The sequence below is a fragment of the Myotis daubentonii genome, chromosome 15 (assembly GCF_963259705.1).
Source record: "Myotis daubentonii chromosome 15, mMyoDau2.1, whole genome shotgun sequence".
NCBI classification, from domain to species: domain Eukaryota; kingdom Metazoa; phylum Chordata; class Mammalia; order Chiroptera; family Vespertilionidae; genus Myotis; species Myotis daubentonii.
The window spans coordinates 58,860,365-58,868,997 of NC_081854.1; positions in this window are offsets into that span (position 1 = coordinate 58,860,365).

Below are 8,633 nucleotides of genomic sequence, written 5' to 3' on the forward strand. Positions count from 1 at the left end.
CTAAAGAAATGCTTTAGCTATATCTGATAAATTTGGTATGTTGTGTTTTCATATTCATTTAATTTAAACTTTTTTGGATTTTCTCTCCTGATTTCTTTGTTAATCCATGAGTTTCTCAGACATATTTTCCCCAAATATTTGGGAATTTTCCTGATATTTTATTACTGATTTCTATTATATTATAAATAAACTAGAGGCCTGGTGCATGAAATTCGTGCATGGGTAGGGTCCACAGGCCTGGCTGGCAATCAGGGCCAACTGGGGCCTTCGGGCTGCCAGCTGGAGCCTTCCTTCGTTCCGCGCCAACCCCTGGTGGTCAGCACACGTCATAGCAACCGATCGAACTCCCGGTCTCCCAGTCAAACTCCAGAAGGGACAACACTTTGCATATTAGCCTTTTATATATATAGATTCTGTATGATTCCAGTGCCTTTAAGTGTATTCACACTTCTTTAATGGCTCAGCATATTTTCTGTCTTAGTAAATGTTCTATGTGCCATTGAAAAGGTATTCTGTTGCAACTGGGTACAGTATTCAATAAATGGTAATTAAGTCCCATTGATTGATTACTAAAGATTTCTATAAAATTATAAATTGTATACTTGTCCTAACAAGTACTGAGAGAGGAGTCTAGAATCTTTCAAATGTAAAAATTTTCTTTCATTTTTGCATTGATGTTAGTTTAACTATTAAGAGTGCATCCAAAAGCATCTGTAAATTAGTTTTAGGATATATGTTCCTTCATATAAGGATATTTCTTATTTTAACAATACAATTGTTTTTTTGTCTTGGTTTTGGTTTTCCCATAGAAATTGATACTCCTTTTGCTAATTTAGATTTTGATCAATTTCTAATTTTATTCAAGAGTAGCCTACTACAGTCACACATTCTTCTCTTTGTATTTGTAAAAGTATTTACAAAGAACCATAGCCTGTAGTGATTATTAAAACATTGGAAAATACCAGTGGATGTTATGGGGTAGTATTTAAATAATGTGACATTGGAATTACTTATCAAGATTAGCAGCACTGCACAGGCACATGTGCCAAAAATGCAAATTGAAGGACTTATTTTTCATTCAGAAGTTGTCCTTGAACTAATAATTATTATTAAGATTATATACATAGCATATTTTATAGGATTTATATAAAATATGCTATGTATATAATCTTATTAGTAATTATTCTATTTGCAAGAACAATTCACTGTTAAAAGACAGGGCCACAAATACAAATTTACATCATGGAAACAGCTACTCCTAAGACCAACTAATTAGACTGCAGTTGGTTCTCTCTTGCCTGATTATTCCCTGTTTTCTCTCAGTGTATTTTAACCTCAGACTCTCTCTGTATGTCACTGTTTCCTGTCCTTGCTTTGAAGTTACATCTGTGGATACTTTAGAAGAAGTAATGTCTCTGTATTTATTTTTAAGTTTTAATTTGTACCCAAGATTTATACTTTTTCAATTTTGCCAATTTCTTGATAGGTATTTTTCAGTATTATAATTTGGAGGAATATATAAATTTTCCAAAAATCCAGGAAAAGAGTTTTAACATAGAACATTAATGATATACTTGGCTTTTACTTTTTTATCAAGTTTTACAATCTCTGGTTTTTAATTGATATGTTAGGCCATTTATATTTAATATAATTATTAATATGGTGAATTTAAGTCTACCAACTTGCTATTTGTTTTATATCTCTCCCATATGTTCTTTGCTTTTTCTTCTTTTCCTACTTTCTTTTAAACCAATTGAGTATTTTTTGTATTCCATTTTATTTATACATTGAGCTTATTAGGTATACCTCTATTCCATTTTTTTAATGATGGCTATGGTTTGCCAAGGGTATCTTTATCTCCTTTTAGACTACTTTCAAATTATATCATGCCATGTTATGTAAAATATAAGAACCTTAGAATAGGATACTTCCACTTCCCTCTCCCATCTTCCCATCACTTGTGCTACTGTGACCATAGATTTTAATTCTAAGATATTATAATGTTAATCTATAGTATTAAAGATAGTATTACATATTAAATATATTAAAATCTATATATTATAGATTTTAATTCAAAGATACATATTAATCTATAGTATTAAAGATAGTATTAAAAATACTATTTTTTCATTTTTAAAAAATCCTATTGCCCTAGCCAGTTTTTCTCAGTGGTTAGAGCATTGGCCCATAGACTAAAGGGTCTCGGGTTCGATTCTGGTCAGGGTGCATGTGGGGGGCAACCAATTAATATGTCTCTCTCACATTGATGTTTCTTTCTCTGTTTCCCCCCACCTCCCATTCTCTAAAAATTAATGGAAAAAAACTCCTCAGGTGAGGATTAACAACAACAACAAAAATCCTATTGTATAATTTACTCATCTACTTTCTATTTTTGGTGCTCTCCATCCCTTTTTATAAATCTGATTTTCAATTTTGTGGTATTTTCCTTTTAGCTAAAAAACTTTAAATATGCCCCTGAGCATGCTGGTGCATCAGCATGGGTCCTGTGAATTCACCCATAATCAGAGGAATAAACAAGGAGTGGAGCTGGCATTCATGAGGAGGTGACCCATGAAGTAACGGGGGAAAACTTTTCTGAAGAGGTAACAAGTAACTGGATTTTGACAAAAAAATAAAATAGAAAGTCATCTGTATGTGGGTACATATCTAAAGTGAAATAGTTTTATAGTTGAAAAAAACAACAACAACAACAACAACAAGCAGTGTGGTCCCAAGTTAATGTTCACTGGCCAGGAGCCTGGTGCAGAGCCTTCCAGTGACTTGTGAAGCTTATTGGAGATACTCTAGACACCACCCTGTGCTCTGCTTAAACAAAGGTGCTTGAACCAATGAGATTCTGTGACTTCAGGACCTGTTCTGGTCCTAGAGGGGGGCTGAGAACCCCTGAAGAGGAGCCCTCCTCACTATTCATGAAAGGAGCTCGCCTGGCTCAGGCAGCGGGGTGAGCAGTTCAGAGCAAGCGTCATAAACTCCCTTCGACAACATCTGATTCCAACAGCTGGACAACTTCTGAGGCACTGTGCTCTGAGTACAGCCACTGCCCACACAACATGTCACGTACCAGAGACCCTCCCACTAGATCTCTTGATGTGACCGAGATGAGGCTGTAGTGGACTTCACAACTTCAGGGTCTAGGAATGGAGCCTTACCCAGCTCCACTTTGGGGCCATCCCCCACACAGTGAGATTGTTCTACATTTGACTTTGAAGCCGGATTCTTGGGTCAGTTCCAACCTTCGCTTGCACCAAATAACTCCCTGAACTTTTCCCTCCTCCACCCATCCCTGCAGACATGTTCCCTAATGCCCTTCAACTTGTCCCTAATCCAGTAAACAAAACCTCAGTAACATATAAACATGATTTATAAAAGCAAATCTTCCCCTAAATCTGCTTGGAAAAGCAGAGTTACAGAGCTGTAAGCAAAGATGAAGGACTGTGATTAACAGGACCCATGTCTGCACGGGGAGGATGCAGTCTGGGTCTCTGCAGCCTCTCCCTCAGAGGATGAGCATAGACTAAAGGTCCATCTTCAACCAGTGCTTTCTCCATGCCAAGTGCTTCCCACCACTCCACCTCACCCCCTTTACATCTGCATGTTATAGATGAGGAGACTGAGGTTTAAAAGGCTAAGTGATGTACAAAAGGTCACAGAACCAGTGCATGGAAGAGCTGGGGCACAGACAGAAGAAATGGAGAGAAAAACATTGACTTGGATTACTAGAATCCATATAGATGGGCAAACTATACAGACAAAAATTTAGCAACACACAAAAAAATCCTGGGCCTGTTTTGTCTAACTAGGGTATGTCCACTGACCTAGTTTCTTGGATTAGTGTTAATTCTCTACTGTATTCTTTCTTGTGTAGGCACCACCTGTCCACTATGTAGTGATGTAGAGACTGAGAGGCACCATACCAGATCAATGGGAACAATAATTGGGAAACTTTTGGATTAGAGAGAGGCACAGCACCTCAGAGAGCCCAGTAGGAGAGAATGCTCAGACAGGTCCTGGACCAAGCTGGGAGTTCCTCAAGGGCAGAATCAGTGTGTCTTTTGGGCGACTTCTGCGATGCTAATCAGAGCCCTTCCCCTCTGAGTCCTCCAACAAATGAAATATCAGTGGGTGCACGGTGCTTGCTGGATTGCATCCAGAGCAGTGGTTCTTAACCTTCCCAATGCCGCGACCCTTTAATACAGTTCCTCATGTTGTGGTGACCCCCAATTTCATTGTTACAAATTGAACATAATTAAAGCATAGTGATTAATCACAAAAACAATATGTAATTATATATGTGTTTTTCTGATGGTCTTAGGCGACCCCTGTGAAAGGGTCGTTCGACCCCCAAAGGGTCGCAACCCACAGGTTGAGAACTGCTGATCTAGAGCCAATGCAAAGCTCCCTATCTTCCTCAGTCTAAGACTCTGGCCACTTACCCAGCCAGCTGCTGCCAAGTCAAGGCAGGATTTGCACCCACTGTCCTGAGGGAAGAGACAGAGTCAAGTAGAAGGGGGACTTGCCACATGGCAGAGGAGCCAGGAGCACCCTTTCCCTGCAAGGAGAGCAGTCCCCAAAGGGAGAATCAGGGAAGACCACTGGGAACAGCAAACCTTTCACAGCTTAACCCACCACCCATGGCCACCAGGTCCCTCCCACCCTTCTCCGTAGGTAAGTCACCTCTCTTCGCATAGGAAGGAAGGAATGAAGGAAAGGGTGGCAGCTACCTTTCCAAAACTTCCAGGGCAATCGACATTCTTCTGGCCACCAGAGACATGAAGAAGATGAAATGATACCTTCCATGGTAGACTGCATTGTTACCTCCATCACAGCTCCTCGCATCCACACCCTTGCTGTGGACTTGATATGGGTGGGGCGGGTGGACTATGCTTCCTAGGCTCTTGGCTCTGAGACTGGCTACAGGAGCTGCCCCAGGAACGGCATGTGCACAGAAATGGCAGTGTACCAGTCCCAAGAGCAGGCCAGGAGCAGCGTTCTGGAAGGTGGATGTCAGGTGAAGTATTCCTCAGAAAGCTGCATCCCCCATGGGGAAGGCGACAGCTTGAGCTTGGCGGGGAGTCCTGCTGCACTCCGAGGTGTGAAGGGGAGGCATGAACTGTGCATATGCTGTACCACACAGCTTTGCCTACTGCTGCTTATAGCTTCGCCATAGCTGTGAACGCCCTGCTCCTCTCCTTTTCACCCTTGAAGATGCGCGAATGCACAGGATTGGGCTGCGTGAGGCAGAGCATTTCCGACATGGGAGGCAGAGGAGGATGTGGGGCTGATGGCTCTCCCCACTGGGTACGTGGGTGCATGCTCAGGAATCTCAGAGCTGGTGGTTAAACAGCCGCCCTTCCTCAAGCTGCCTTCCCACCACTGCAGTGTCCAGATGTTTGGTTTTGTTGAAGGTTTTTATTGAAGGTACAGACTACAAAGGCAGAATTTCTTCTAAAGGAAGCACACATGAAGGGTATCTCATCAGAGGCTGCATATATTGAGAGACCACCAATTGCACTAAAGGAAACACAAATGTATGGCCTATGTATAGCCTACACCATTTTAAGGCCGCTCCTAGGAAAGATTAGCATCTGCAGCCCCCAAACCATGAGCGTGCTTCTATCTTTGCAAGAGAGGACTGGAGCCTTAGAGATGCTCTTCTGACTCTGAGAGGAGGATGGGGAGGGAAAAGAGGGGAGAGGAGAAGGGAGGGGAAGGGAAGGGAGGGGAAGGGTGGGAGGGATGGGGAGGGGAAAGTGGAGGGGGAGAGGAAGGGGGAGGAGGGGACAGTAGGGAGAGGAGAAACTCTTGTCAAAATCTTTTTAGTGCACAAAACTAATTCTGCTCATCTTGGATTTGGTGAGCTGGATAATATTCTGTGCACGGCTCCTAAATGAATTATTAAATGTCAACTCAAGATGGCTTAACTAAAATACCCAATTTAATAACCAAAAGAATCTAAGGTAACAATAACAATTTCACAGGTACATGTAGAATTGTCAAGTCAAACCATTATAGACAAGCTTTTGGGGTTTTCACATAATCTCCCTCACATATCATTTTCTGTCACTAAATACCCACTCTGGAGAGCACATTCCATTTCAATAAAGATCATCCCTTCAGTGCAAGCCTTGCTATTCAGATGGAGCCAGCAAACCTTTTTTTTTTCTTTTCTAAAATATAAAGCTAAACAAGATCTCAGTCACAACCACCAAATCTTTATTAATGCATTCCTTGTGCTACTTCTGAATATTAATAAAAATTAATAATTAATTTTGCCTTTGGCATTGCAAGATATACTAGTTTTAATTAGTGTACTGTACTCCTAGACAATTAAAAAATAATTGATGTCCACGCTTATTGGTGGTGTCTGTGATCTTCTTTTCTGTTGTTGTCAACAAAAGCCTTAAAAAACAAGCTCGAGAATGTAGTGCTGTCCACTTGATTTAAACACCCAAAGTCACAGGCAAATCTTTTATGATGAAACAGAACAGTTTTCTGTTTAAATTATACACAAGTATATTAACTAGAAAGAGAAAATTAAAAGCTGATGGCTACAAGGAATAATGGAAAGTCTATAAAAATGTTTTATCTATCAACAAATTTGCCTGGAAAATATCAATGGTTGGCGCCATCTCTCAGCTGCAACACAGAGAGGCCATCTTGGATTTGTTATGTCAAGACCATCAAGCATTTAATTCTGATGTCCTCCTTAACCAGCTTTAGTTATTTAAATTCAGTGTATCATGTGACTGTTCTACTACATCGTTTAACTGTGCCATGAACTACTTTATCATGGAATGCTGAAGAATCTTCCTGTGTTCTCCTCTTCCTCTTCCTTTCTTAACAATAAAGACTGTGGAACACAAGACAACATTTATGATTAACAGGAGGAATAGTTTCCTTTGAAAACATTTGTATCAGAAATCTTGAATAGAGGGGGGGTGGTTGTTTTGGAATAAAATAATTCAAATCCCACAACCCATGTGTTGCTTGGATTTATTTTTTAGAACCAGGATTCTTCTTTTTAAGAAATCTGTATTGAACAACCATAAATATACCTTAATACCAAGAGGTGGTAGGTACACTAAGGGAACATTGACTTAGTAAAACACATGGCAGAGAAGAAGGGAGCCACAAGAGGTCTGAATTTCACACCTTACCCATGAATCACTGGTTAGTGAGCATTTTTTAAGGAAGAAAGTCACAAATGGATGCAAATGATTTTTATCAGGTTAATAATCTTTTTCTTTCTTTTTTTAAAATTTTGTTTTATTGCTTAAAGTATTACAAAGAGTATTTCATATGTCTCCTTTTTTCCCCCCTTGACCTTCCCCCAGCCTCTCCTACGCCCCAGTGTCTTGTGTCCATTGGTTATGCTTATATGTAGGTTAATAATCTTAATAGCAATTTTAAGTGGAAAAAAATCTGTTCTAGAAATGTAGGCTTTGGTTTATTCTCCACAACAGTATTGCCTTCATAGTATTTATTGCAGTCTAAAATTACCTTGGTCATTAAATTACGACTTGTTCATAATCTGTGTCTTGGCCCATAGTCTCAGCCCTGTGCATGAGGGCAGGACTTGTCATTATCCACAGCTGCATTCTTGGTGCCTAGCACAGAGCTGATACTCAGCAAACATCTGTAAAATGAATGTATTAACTCTGACCTAACATGTTTTTTTTTCCTTGAGTCTTCTGAATTTTCTTTTTCCATGCCCATCAAAGGTGAATGGATAAATAAGATGTGGTATAACCAAATAATGATATATTATTCAGCAATGAAAAATAAACTACTGCTACACACAATCACATGAATGAATCTTGAAATAATAAGTTATGCCATACGAGGCAGTCAGAAAGGAGTGATTCAATGCAGTGAGCTCTGGAGCAGGAGAGCCGCTATGGTGACAGAGATCAAAATAGAGCATTGGTGGCCTCTGAGTTGAGTCGCTGGAAAGGGGCATCGGGAGCACTTTGGTGTGCTGGAAATGCACATCTTGACTGGGCTGGGGTTCCATGGATGCATACGTTTGCCAAAACTTATCAACTACACATTTAAGATCTGTGCATCTGCAGTATATAAATTATGCTTTAATTTTTTAAATCTTTAGGAATACCTATTTCCTTTTTCTAGCCCATTGTCAAGTGAAGGAGGAAACTCTGAAAATGTGTCTAGTGGAGAGCTCTGGAATTCCTCCTCCCAACATCAGTACCTCACCCACAATTCCTCCAGGCAGTCAGGCAATGGAGTTGACATTACAGCCTCTCCCTAACTCAGGCACACTACCACCTGGCCTTCCAATCTGGGTGGGTGTGGGTGGGTATGACCTGTCCCTCTGGCCTACTGCACACGTCAAGAAGGAAGGGTTTCTTCATCACAAACATGCAGTTCTGATGCAGAGAATTGCCTGACTCCCCCGACAGAAGCTGTGAATAACACTTAGCAGCCCATGCAAATGCTGTGGTCTGTGTCTGTGTGCCCAGCTGGGCTGGTGATCAATTTTTACTTCTCAAATTGGGTCAATGAAAAAGGATAGAGCTTTCCATTCCTGTGATGTAACTCCTCAATGCGATCTAAATTCTATTAACACTGGGAAACATGGAAATTCCAAAGAA